This window comes from Nycticebus coucang, chromosome 24 (assembly GCF_027406575.1).
Source record: "Nycticebus coucang isolate mNycCou1 chromosome 24, mNycCou1.pri, whole genome shotgun sequence".
NCBI classification, from domain to species: Eukaryota; Metazoa; Chordata; class Mammalia; order Primates; family Lorisidae; genus Nycticebus; species Nycticebus coucang.
The window spans coordinates 409,905-423,662 of NC_069803.1; the positions used below are offsets into that span (position 1 = coordinate 409,905).

The 13,758-nt window shown below is 36.3% G+C and overlaps 1 pseudogene; it reads right to left on the bottom strand.

Annotated features, from left to right (window-relative positions):
• Positions 1-13,758, bottom strand: part of LOC128576581 (putative ankyrin repeat domain-containing protein 20A3) — a 156,479-nt pseudogene that overhangs the window by 41,969 nt on the left and 100,752 nt on the right.

Genomic DNA, 13,758 nt, shown 5'->3' on the forward strand with positions numbered 1-13,758 from the left:
GGTTTTTAGACTAACACACTATTTCTGTTAAAAATAATAATGATCTAGTACAAATCTGCTCATCACCTGAAGAGATTTTTGTAGCTAAATTTCATTGGAACCCTGACACACCCCTTCATTCTGCATATTATTTATAGATACTTTTCTGCCATCACTGCACAGTGGAGCTGTTGCAACAGGAATCTTCTGGATCATAAAACCTAAAATATACTATTTGGCCCTTCACAGAGAAGGTTATCTACTCCTGTGATAGGATGAAAACACAACATTATTCTTGCTTTTACAAATTATATTGTATTATTATTAATTTTACAAATTATATTGTATTACATAAATACTATTAAATACTCAATAAATACATTATTCTTGATTTTACAAACTATATTGTATGAGATAAATACTCAAATTTATAAAATTGATAAAATGGGGAAAGAGAAGATTACATTATGATAAGCATGTATATTTTGAATTCTAAGACCACAACATCAACTTTTATTATTTTATTTTATTCACATTTAATTTTATTGTAACAAGGCAACTTATATACTTTCAGCATCTAACACTCACCATCATCTTTCCTTTTAGGAAAAGGAAAAGGACTTTTAAAAATAAATGGGAAGAAAAGTACAACAGAGAATGTCAACCCCAAAGTTAAGTTGCAAGGCTTAAGTTTTCACTAGAAGAGAATTTAATTTAAATGCGTTGCCTTAAACTGTGAGGATGACTATTAAACTTTGCAATTAAACATGACAAAGGAGAGGCCATGATGTTAAAATTACCACTTAACCTACCCAGTCACGTCAAAGCCATGTTTTACTAATCATAGTGACCAGATTTTTATTTTATTTTTTTGTTTTTGTGAACATGAGCAAGTAGACAGGCACAAGTTGGTAAATGCTAACTGTCCATATTCATAGACACATTGTAGTCTCTGAGCCAATTTACAGGGAAAATAGAGAAAAGGCTAGAACTTTGTGCACTGCTACACAGGGGGACAGCACCCTTCAGCTTCCCACAGAGCAAGGGGACCAGGTTTTCCTTTTTCTCTCACATCTCAGTGGTGTGTATGCTTCAGATGACAACCAGATGTCTCATGGAATAGTTCGAGAGGTGAACCTTTACAGAGGCCAAAAGATCTGGGTTTGAGTACTGGCTCCACCAGTACTGTGTGACCTTTAGCAAATTAGCATCTTGGTTTCTTCATCTACAACATGGACAGAATAGCACTGATTTCCTCATGTGGATGTTGGGAAGACTGAACTGGGGAATACACATAATGCACTTAGAAAAACGTGAGGCACATGGTGAGTGGCATATAATATTTACTATTAACATCTTGTATTTTATGTTCTAATAAAATTTTATAGTTTAGGCAGGTGACATGCCAATGAAAATGGTCCCCGACAACTGCACTCAACTTATCTCCACACTACTGAAATTGGCAATAAATGCAGAGCATGATGCCCACAACAGTCCCAAGTTCTGTAGAGAACAGTCACCAACTCCAGTAGCCAACAGTGTTTTCGTCCACTCATAAGAATTCATAGCTTACTTGTCTCCATAGCAATCAGTGGGATGGATGACCATGCACTGCAGTGCACAGAGCATCTCCTGGAGTGAGTTGTATGGAACTTACATGACCCCAGGCAATAGCCTCAACCTGCAAACACTGGACTCCATTGATAAATCAAGGTGCCTTGATCACTTCATTCCCAGCAACTGGATATGATGGGCTGCACTAGCAAGCACTCTGATGATCAAGTTAAGGTCATGTGCTGTGGTAGATCAGAAAGGCCAGAGCTTTTCAGTTGGAAAGGCAATTATCAATCTACAAGTCCCAATTCTGACTTTGTAATGAAGGAATACTAATTTAATTTTTTTTCTATAGTGAGAATGACATGAATGTATTTTTTTCCTGCTGGTTGCATCTACATTCACTTATTTATTTGGTTGAACACTTTCCTTGGAAATTAAATTAGTACTAGCAGGAAAGAAGCAGACTGGTTTGGCCCTAACTCATTAAAACAAACAAAGAAACAAACAAAAAACAGAAAAATATTTTCTTGCTACTGTTGAAACAGCAATGAACAATAAGAAAGAACTACAATATTATATAGAATAGATTCATTATCCTAAAAATCTTCTGTGATCCACGTCTTTACTCCTGCCTCCCTCATCCCCTAGAAGACCACTGATTTTTTTTTTTTACTGTATTCATAGTTTTTTCATTTGCGAAGTATAATAGGAATCATACAGTCTGTAGCCTTTTCAGATTGGCTTCTTTCCCTTAGTAATGTGCATTTAATGTTTCTCCCTGTCTTTTCATGGATTGATGGCTCATTTCTCTTTAGCACCAAATAATATTCTATTCCTTGTATGTTCCACAGTTTATTTATCTATACACCTACTGTTGAGCATTTTGGTTGCTTCCAAGTTTTGGCAATCATGAATAAAACCACTATAATATGAATAAAGCAGTTTTAAACATCAAAAAAAAAAAAAAAAAAAAAGAAAGAACTACAGGAAATATTTCAAACTTTATCAATATTAAATAAGATTACATGAGGAGATAAGCAAAGACATAGAGTACTTTCCAGATGTATATCTTTGAAGGAGATAAGGAAATCAAAATATGATTCCTTGGTATAGAGAATATTTTCAATGAAAAGGCCATTTTTGATTAGAATGCACTAGTCTGTCCTCTATAAAACCTGAATAACTTGATTTAGAATCAGAAAAGGGGCTGCTGGAGTCCTTATCACATAGGCCTGGCCCTAATGTCTTTTGAAGCACTGAGACCTGTCTCTCAGGTTAAACTGCAACTCAGTCTGTTTCCCCTCCATCTACCCATCATCCCTCGCAACCACTTGCTACACATATATTTTAAAGTTTCTCTCCCCCCTCCCTTCTAAAAGGCATCTTTAAAAGCCACTGACTATCACTGAAACATTGGGGAATCATTCATACCACCCATGTGCATGGTATTTGGAAATAAACCTTTCTCTTATTAATCTACTATAACTGTGAGTTGATTTTTTCAGCAAACCAACCTAGGGGAAAAGGGCAAGTTTCCCTGAGACTCCCCCTCACCTTCTTTCCATATAATTTCCTTAATTCCCCAATTACAAACTTCACTGGGAAGATATTGCAATGGATAAATCACAGCTAGACATATTTACAAAATACTTTTCACTAAATTCTGTTAAATACCATCTATTAATTATAAAATAACTTGGAAAAAGTCACTGAAATATATATCCCAAATAGAGAAAATTAGTAACAATAGCAAGAAAGAGTTTTTTTCTGTTTTTTTTTAATAAAAAAGTTCCAATTTTATATTTTATTGCTTAAAATATATTTAGAATAAAATTTTATTATATCAATTATCAGTATAAAGTATTTAATTATATTCTAACAAATGTTAATCTAAAACATTTTCAATTTATATAAGGATAAGTTATAGGCGTATCAACTTTTGCTATTAAATCATAGGTGTGTACATTAATGCAATTATGGGGTACAATGTGCTCGTTTTATATACAACTTAGATATTATTCTCAACTTAGGCAAATTTATAATTGAACAAGATGACTACTCATGAAAAAATAAAAGCCCTCAGAATGGGAGAAAATATTTGCAGGTTATACCTCCGATAAAGGTTTAATAATCAGAATCCACAGAGAACTCAAACATATTAGCAAGAAAAGAACAAGTGATCCAATCACAGGGTGGGCAAAGAACTTGAAGAGAAACTTCTCTAAAGAAGACAGACACACGGACTACAGACGCATGACGAAAAGCTCATCATTCTTAATCATCAGAGAAATGCCAATCAAAACTACTTTGAGATATCACCTAACCCGAGTAAGAGTAGCCCACATAACAAAATCCCCAAACCAGAGATTTTCGCATGGATGTGGACAAAAGGGCACACTTCTACACTGCTGCTGGGAATGCACACTAATACGTTCCTTTTGGAAGGATGTTTGGAGAATACTTAGAGATCTAAAAATAGACCTGCCATTCGATCCTATAATTCCTTTACTAGGTATATACCCAGAAGACCAAAAATGACAATATAACAAAGACATCTGTACCAGGAAGTTTATTGCAGCCCAATTCATAATTGCTAAGTCATGGAAGAAGCCCAAGTGCCCATCAACCCACGAATGGACTAGCAAATTGTGGTACATGTATAACATGGAACATTATGCAGCCTTAAAGAAAGATGGAGACTTTACCTCTTTCGTGTTTACATGGATGGAGCTGGAACATATTCTTCTTAGCAAAGTATCTCAAGAATGGAAGAAAAAGTATCCAATGTACTCAGCCCTACTATAAAGCTAATTTATAGCTTTCATATGAAGGCTATAACCTAACTATAGCTCAAGAATATGGGGAAAGGACCAAGGGAAGGGAAGGGAGGGGGGAGGTTATGGTGGACGGAGGGTAAGGGGTGGGGCCACACCACGGTGCATCTTAGAATGGGTACAGGCAAAACTTACTAAAGGTAGAATACAAATGTCTACATACAATAAGCATGAAAATGCCATGAAGACTACGTTGAACAGTTTGATGAGAATATTTCAGATTGTATATGAAACCAGCACATTGTACCCCTTGATTGCACAAATGTACACAGCTATGATTTAATAATAAAAAAATTTAAAAAACCAATGCAAAATGAAGCCCTAACTTATTCTGCACAGATTAGATAACAAGTACTAAAGAATAAAGTCAATGAAAGTCAGAACACTCAGAGAAAGTTTCATGAAGAAGGAAAAATTGTGCTCAGGTCTGAATGAGGTTAGATGATCAGAAGCTAAAAAAGTGGGAAGCACAGCATGAGCAAGGCAGAGAGATGGTCAAATCTGCTAACTAACTGAGGATGATAGTCAATGGCAGGGAAATAAAAACATGTCCGCTTGATATCTTTTAAATTAATGTTCATGGGACTATGATGCATTAGTGGCAAAAAGTAGAAACAAACCTAAAGGTCCAGCAAGTGAAGAATCGATCACCAGTAGGACCACACAATAGAATAGTACCAGACCATGAAAAGAAATGAAGTATTGATCCATACTACAACATGGATTTATCCTGAAAACATGCTTTGTGAAAGAATCCAGTCACAAAGGACTAAGTAGTATATGGCTCCATTTATAAGAACTGTCTACAAAACAGCATGGTACTGGCACAAAAATAAAGATGTAGATCTATGAAATTGGATAGAGAGTTTAGAGATGAACCCAGCCACATATCGCCATTTAATCTTTGAAAAGCCTACAAAGAGCATGCAATGAGGAAAAAGATCCTTATTTAACAAATGGTGCTGGAAGAACTGGTTATCCACATGTAGAAGACTGAAACTGGACCTGCACCTCTCACCATTGACAAAAAATTGATTCTTCGTAGATGAAAGATTTAATTATAGGACACAAAACAATAAAAATTCTAGGAGTGGGGGAAAACACTTGAATACATTGGCCTGGGAAAAAACTTTGTGAGATAGACCCTCTTAGCAATTGCAGCAACACCAAAAATCAATGCTCATTGTCTTTAATCACCAGAGAAATGCAAATCAAAACCACTCTAAGATATCACCTAACCCCAGCAATCCCAGAACTACAGATGCTATTGTGGATATGGAGAGAAGGGACGCTTCTACCATGCTGGTGGGATTGCAAAATAATACAGCCTTTTTGGAGAGAATTATGGAGGATCCTCAAAAATCTAAAAGTAGACCTACCATTTGACCCTGCAATCTCATTACTAGGTATCTATCAAGAATAACAAAGACATTTGCGCTAGAGTATTTACTGTGGCTCAATTCATAATTGCCCAGTCATGGGAGCAACCTAAGTGTCCATCAACCTATGAATGGATCAACAAACTGTGGTATATGTATGCCATGGAATATTATTCAGCCATTAAAAAGATGGAGACTTTACATCTTTTACATTTACCTGGATGGAATTAAAATACATTCTTCTTAGTAAAGTACCATAAGAATAGAAAAATAAATATCCAATATGAAATCCATACCTCCATAACTATAAGAAATCAATATATAAACAATTACATGCTCATTAGAACAATAAAACACTCTTATAGTCCAGTTTGTGGGTAGAGTGAAGCGGGGTGGGGAATGTTTGGCAGAATGAGGGAGGGCACGAGGCAAGATCTCACCTATTGTGCACATTGTGAGGATGTATAATATGCCCCTTGAAAAAAAATAAAATAAAATTTGATTGATAAAGTCTCCCTCACCCCCACCCCGTCACCCCCAAAATGAACTGTCTAGATAAGCAAATCTATGGAGATAAAGGTAGATGGTGGTTGCCCAGGCCTGGGGAAAGTGGAGGGATAAGATGAGGGTGGAGGTTATGGTTATAAGATGTGGGGTTTCTTTTCCCATCGATGCAAATGTTCTGAAATTGATTGTGATGATGGTTCCACAACCCTGTGAATATACTAAGAGACATTAAGTGGTGAACTGCATGGTATGTGAATGACACCTCAATACATTTGCTTTTAAAAATCCAATGGCAAGATCTGGATAATTTTCTTAATTCTTTATTTTGGATATACCTCCTATCCAAGACCTGAATATTTCTGTGCTTTTACAATATAATTAAAGTGAAATGAAAATGAAGGCAATTAACTTTGCAAAGAGTTTATAAATTAACCTAAAACATTTTCATTTTATTTATTTATTTATTTATTTATTTTTTTGTAGAGACAGAGTCTCACTTTATGGCCCTCTGTAGAGTGCCGTGGCCTCACACAGCTCACAGCAACCTCCAACTCCTGGGCTTAAGCGATTCTCTCGCCTTAGCCTCCCGAGCAACATTTTCATTTTAGACAAGAATATAAAGGCCTTTCTCTATGAGTTAACCTGAAATCCGTGAAATAAGTATACACAGATTTTGTATCCATTCACAAAATTGAAGATATGTTCTGGAACATTTCATTAGACATTACCCTGATTTAATCTGGCTTGCCTCACAATGGCAATAGAAAAATCACTGAAAACTACTGCTTAACAGGAAAAATGTCTCACAACTTCTGTGAAAAATGATGCATAATCCTCGACTTTCCTAAGGATATATATTATAAAAAATATGGTATATTTCTATGTAATTTTAAGGAAAAGTGGAAGAATGAAAGTCAGAATTTAAGAAATAAGTACATGATAAAGATAATAAAATTGTACAAAACTACTCATAATGAAAATATAAAAAGAAAGCAGTCACCTGCAGCTAGTATTCTAAAACACTTTATGTTATTGGATCAGCTCTAGATTAACTGGTGGCATGTTAATTTCGTACATACTTGGTTTGTCATCAGACTTATTTTTCTCATTGAATGTTGGGTCACATCTTCTAAATGAATGTGACAACGTGATGTAGTTTCTGGTAACGTCTCCGATCTGGATAGTTTTTGCATGGTATCACACAGTTCTTGGCGAAGTTGTCTCAAAACTGCCTGGTAAGATATATATTAAATATTTATTAAGAAACATTAAGCAGGGTGGCACCCGTAGTTCAGTCAGCAGAGTGCTGGCCACATACACGGAGGGTGATGGGTTCGAATTTTTATAGCCAGCCATTTGACTGGCCTAGGCCAGCTAGAACAACGATAACTGCAACAAAAAAAATAGCCAGGTATTGTGGTGGGAGCCTGTAGCCCCAGGTACTTGGGAGGCCGAGGCAAGAGAATCATTTAAGCCCAGGGGTTTGAGCTGCCGTGAGCTGTGATGCCAAGTCACTCTATGGAGGGTGACAGCTTGAGACTCTGTTCCCCAAAAACAAAAAAAAACAAAAAACATGAAGCTGGCCAGGAACGGTAGCTCACGCCTGTAATCCTAGCACTCTGGGAGGCTGAGATGGGTAGACTGCTTGAGCTCACCAGTTTGAGACCAGCCTGAGCAAAACAGCGAGACCCAGTTTCTACTAAAAATAGAAAAACTGAGGCAAGAGGATTGCTTGAGCCAGAGTTGGAGGTTGCCATGGGACTCTGTCTCAAAAAAAAAAACAAAACAAAAAAACAGAAAAAAATCAAGCAGCTGTACATCACAGTTTATCAAAATGACATTCACTAATTATTTAGCATGTCTACATCGAACACACATAATACAGTATGTGCTAATGCAGCAGATTTTAAGTTTTTGGTTTCAGAATCCATTTCTTTTTTTTGAGACAGAGTCTTGGGTAGAGTGCCATGTTCTCCTCACAGCAACTCAAACTCTTGGGCTCAAGAGATCCCCTTGACTCAAGTTCTCAAGTAGCTGGGACTATAGGCACCCACCACAATGCGTGGCTAGTTTTTCTATTTTTAATAGAGATGGGGTCTTACTTTTTTGCTCAGGCTAGCCCAGATTAATGAGAACACCAAAGAGTTTTTGTTTACATAAAATATATTGATATTTACTCTATTAAAAATTAAAACAGAAATTTTAAAATATTATTTACTAATTCATTTTTAAAATAATCATTAAAATTCATTAAAACACAATAAACACATTAACATAAAGAATATATTTTTGTGAAAAATTATTCCATCTTCTAACTCAAATAAGAATAGTTTGAAGAGTACCATTTTAATTACATTTTTGCAAAGCCTTAAAAATTTTTAAAAAATAGACTTAAGGAGTACAAGTTGAATTCTGATACACTTAAATACATATGCTATATAGTAGTATAGTCTGGGCTTTAGTAGTGTACATTGTACCCCATCAGTAATTTTTCATCCCTTCATCCCTCCCATGTAAACCCTTTTAATGTCTACTTTAATAAAAGACAGATTGATTATTATTATTTTTTTAAGTGATTCGTAGCTTTTTTTTTATTGTTGGGGATTCATTGAGGGTACAATAAGCCAGTTACACTGATTGCAATTGTTAGGTAAAGTCCCTCTTGCAATCGTGTCTTGCCCCCATAAAGTGTGACACACACTAAGGCTCCACCCCTCTCCCTCCATCCCTCTTTCTGCTCCCCCCCATAACCTTAATTGTCATTAATTGTCCTCATATCAAGATTGTGTACATAGGATTCATGCTTCTCCATTCTTGTGATGCTTTACTAAGAATAATGTCTTTCACTTCCATCCAGGTTAATACGAAGGATGTAAAGTCTCCATTTTTTTTTAATGGCTGAATAGTATTCCATGGTATACATATACCACAGCTTGTTAATCCATTCCTGGGTTGGTGGGCATTTAGGCTGTTTCCACATTTTGGCGATTGTAAATTGAGCTGCAATAAACAGTCTAGTACAAGTGTCCTTATGATAAAAGGATTTTTTTCCTTCTGGGTAGATGCCCAGCAATGGGATTGCAGGATCAAATGGGAGGTCTAGCTTGAGTGCTTTGAGGTTTCTCCATACTTCCTTCCAGAAACGTTGTACTAGTTTGCAGTCCCACCAGCAGTGTAAAAGTGTTCCCTTCTCTCCACATCCACACCAGCATCTGCAGTTTTGAGATTTTGTGATGTGGGCCATTCTTACTGGGGTTAGATGATATCTCAGGGTTGTTTTGATTTGCATTTCTCTAATATATAGAGATGATGAACATTTTTTCATGTGTTTGTTAGCCATTCGTCTGTCATCTTTAGAGAAAGTTCTATTCATGTCTCTTGCCCATTGATATATGGGATTATTGGCTTTTTTCATGTGGATTAATTTGAGTTCTCTATAGATCCTAGTTATCAAGCTTTTGTCTGATTGAAAATATGCAAATATCCTTTTGCATTGTGTAGGTTGTCTCTTTGCTTTGGTTATTGTCTCCTTAGCTATACAGAAGCTTTTCAGTTTAATGAAGTCCCATTTGTTTATTTTTGTTGTTGTTGCAATTGCCATGGCAGTCTTCTTCATGAAGTCTTTCCCCAGGCCAATATCTTCCAGTGTTTTTCCTATGCTTTCTTTGAGGATTGTTTCATGCCTTAAATTTAAGTCCTTTATCCATCTTGAATCAATTTTTGTGAGTGGGGAAAGGTGTGGGTCCAGTTTCAGTCTTTTACATGTAGACATCCAGTTCTCCCAACACCATTTATTGAATAGGGAGTCTTTCCCCCAAGGTAAGTTCTTCTTTGGTTTATCGAAGATTAGGTTGTTGTAAGAAGTTAGTTTCATTTCTTGGTTCTCAATTCAATTCCAAGTGTCTATGTCTCTGTTTTTGTGCCAGTACCATGCTGTCTTGAGCACTATGGCTTTGTAGTACAGACTAAAATCTGGTATGCTGATGCCCCCAGCTTTATTTTTATTGCTAAGAACTGCCTTAGTTATACGGGTTTTTTTCTGGTTCTATACAAAACACAGAAGATATTTTTGTTGCAGATATTATAAACACTTTATTATTAGGATGTGTTAACAATATTTAACTTCAACATATATACCTTGAAGATTATCATCACATACATTGCATTGACTCACCTTCTTTTCCTCCTGTGTACACATTCCTGTTGACCACTAAATTTGGCTAAGGACACTAAGGAAATTGCTACCTCCCCCCCAAGTCAGTATTCTACTGCTCAGACAACAGATTCAGTCCTCTATTCATTCCTCCCCTCATGAATGTGAAATGCATAAGGACCAACTGAAGGCTTAAAAGTAATGTGAAATGCATAACAAAAGATTCATTTGCATGTGGGTGGGATAGTGGTGGCAAATTCTACCCTGTAAAATGGTTTCTTTTTCTTTTTTTTTTTTTTGTAGAGACAGTCTTACTGTACCGCCCTTGGGTAGAGTGCTGTGGCGTCACACGGCTCACAGCAACCTCTAACTCTTGGGCTTACGCGATTCTCCTGCCTCAGCCTCCCGAGCAGCTGGGACTACAGGAGCCCGCCACAACGCCCGGCTAGTTTTTTGTTGCAGTTTGGCCGGGGCTGGGTTTGAACCCGCCACCCTCGGCATATGGGGCCGGCACCCTACTCACTGAGCCACAGGCGCTGCCCGGGTTTCTTTCTTTTTGATTAGAAGCTCAGATCAGCCTCAAAGTTTCTCACAAATTCAATCCTCTGCTCAAACTCTCCCAATAATCCCTATTTTAGAATAAAAGTAAAATTCCAATGGCTCCTGCAGGCCCTAAGTAAGCTGGCCTCCACCTCCCTCCCTAATCTCAACTCCTGCAACTCCTACCCCTACTCAGCTTCCTACTCACTTTTTTCTGCTTCGGCTTTGTCTTAAAATGAGGCAACATAAAGACACTAAAATTATGATTTCAGCATTTTTACTCTATGTCTATTAACAATGTATAACTTAAACTCTTAAAATGTTGTAAGTGACACACTGTCTTTACTCAAAGTAAAACATCTCTCAGTACAAACTTTTATTTGCTGGAAACAAGGTATGTTTCTAGGCTGATTTCACAAATACAGATATTCTCACATTCAACCAGATACGATGCTTAGTCACTACCAAATACCACGTCACTTTTCTTTTTGGAAGTTTGAAAAATATTTATTTCTTGATACTTACTTCTCTTTTCACTTTCTCTTTTTTATATTGGTACTGCCTTTCTTTTAAGTGATTGCATTCATCAAGCAACTTCTTGTTTTCCTCTTCCAAAAGCAGACTGTACCTTTCATGCCCTACTTCAAGAGCCTTCACCACTGCAGCACACAGGCTGTCTCTGGTGTGTTTTGCCTTCTCTTTATCGGCAGAATCCTTGTGAACATCATCCAGCTGTTGTTGCAGTGACATAGTTTTACATTGCAGTCCGGACAGTATCTGCTCTAAAGACTCCTGCTTTACAATGTGCATACTCACTGTTCTTTGTTCACTTTGATACTTAAGTTGAATGTTCTGCTTTTCAAACTGTGCTTCCATCAGGTCTCTCTGTGCACCTTCTAGAGCAAAAGTCTTCTCTCGAAGAGCATATTTCATGTGACAAAACTCAGCTTGCAGGCAATTGAATTTCTCTTCTGCATCACAAAGTTGTTGGAAAAGGGTTTCAGCACGAGAGTTCATATATTTCAGTGTACCAGACCATTCTTCTTTTGTTCTCTGGACAATGAAGGCAATATCTCTTTGGGAGACCTGACTTTGGTGACGCTCATGGTTAGCATCTGCCAGTCTGAGATGGTGGGATTCAAGTTCTGCTTCTAGTTTTTCCTGGTTTTCTTTCGCTTCCTTCAGTTTGGCTTGTAGCACTGTATTCTCCTCTCGTAGCATGTTGAGCTGGCCACTATACTGGGCTGTTACTTTCATTAACCTTTCCTCACTGAGCTTTACAGCATTTTGAAGATCATCAGTCTTGTCTTTGATGATTTCCAAGTCCCGCAAGTGTTTCTTGTCTATCTTCTCATTGTTCATTTTCATTCTTTCTACTTTCAATCTTAGCCTGACAATTTCTTTGTTCAGGAGATCTCTTTCATGTTCATGCCTTTGACAATTCTAAGTAAAAGAAAGGAAACTTTTAGCTATCACTCAATAAAATAATATATCACGATTCCCCCCAGAAAGTAAATAATAACATGCACATTTATGAAATGAAAGGGTTGTAAAAAGCAGCTAACTGGGCAAAGAAGCTGGATCCAAACCTCAAACCTTATAGAGCATAAATTCCTGAAAGTTCAAAAATTTACATGAATGCAATGAATCTGTGAAAGCAAAAAAGAAATCAGTAAAGAATTTTTATGAATCTCCAAATTGGAAAAGGCTTTCTTTGAATTACAACAAATCCAAATGCACAAAACTCTAATAACTGTGACACACTAGAAAGTTGGGTGTACACTCTGGTGTCTAACCTACATCCCCCTCCATAGTAGGAGCCTCAGCTCTGCGTACACTAGAACAGGCAAAATTTGCCAACGTTCTTTAAGTTTTTTTCTGAGAGCATTTTATAGATATTCTACTCTTCTAACATTTTTATCCTAAGTTATAACAATTATATCTATTGATAAATGACAAATCTAGGCATTGTGCAAAGCATTTCTCTATATATCAGTTAACTCAGTTACTGATCACAATTCTGAAAAGGAGAGATTAAACGTATAAGCCCCTTGTAGGATTTTCCTCAGTCTTCTGATCCTAACCCATGAGGCTCATCTACCAAGTCACAGTTACCTCTCTGGAATAAATAGATAAATGCAAAATAAGCCTTATATTTCAAAACACAAATGACAAATAAGATAAAATTTGCAGAGGTCTTCTTAGAAAATCATGACATTACTTTAGATTACAATACATTTTGTTTCTTTCCTCTTCATAATGTTTGAAGTTGTAATAAATGTGAAATAGGGGAAAAATCACTGAACTATTTTACTAGGAACAAAACACCTAATAAGTCATCATTAAGTATATATTATGGTATATTATTTTCAAAAATTCTTTGTATTGAAATAAGATACTACTTGGATGCCAAGATTTATAATAAACAACTTTAGCTATAAATATCATAATTAATTTTTAAGGCAAGATTTTGGTTTGTTTTATAACTAAATAATAAGCATTGAATCAAAGAGACATCACAACTAATAATGATGAAGTAAAATAATAAATGTGATGTTAACCAAAGATTAATTTACCTCCAGATTATTTCTAAGGGTCCCCAACTCCACATTTTGGGCTCTCAGTCTGTGTTCCAATTCTTCTTTTATCGCAACTTCTTTTCTATGTTGCTCTATTTCTCTTGTTAACTTTTCCTTAATTTGTTCAAATGCTATAGAATCATTTTTTCTCATCTCTTCCATTTCTTTTAGTGTGAATCTGCAGTTAAATATACTTATCTTAAAATTCATTTTGTTAGTGAAAAGTTCAT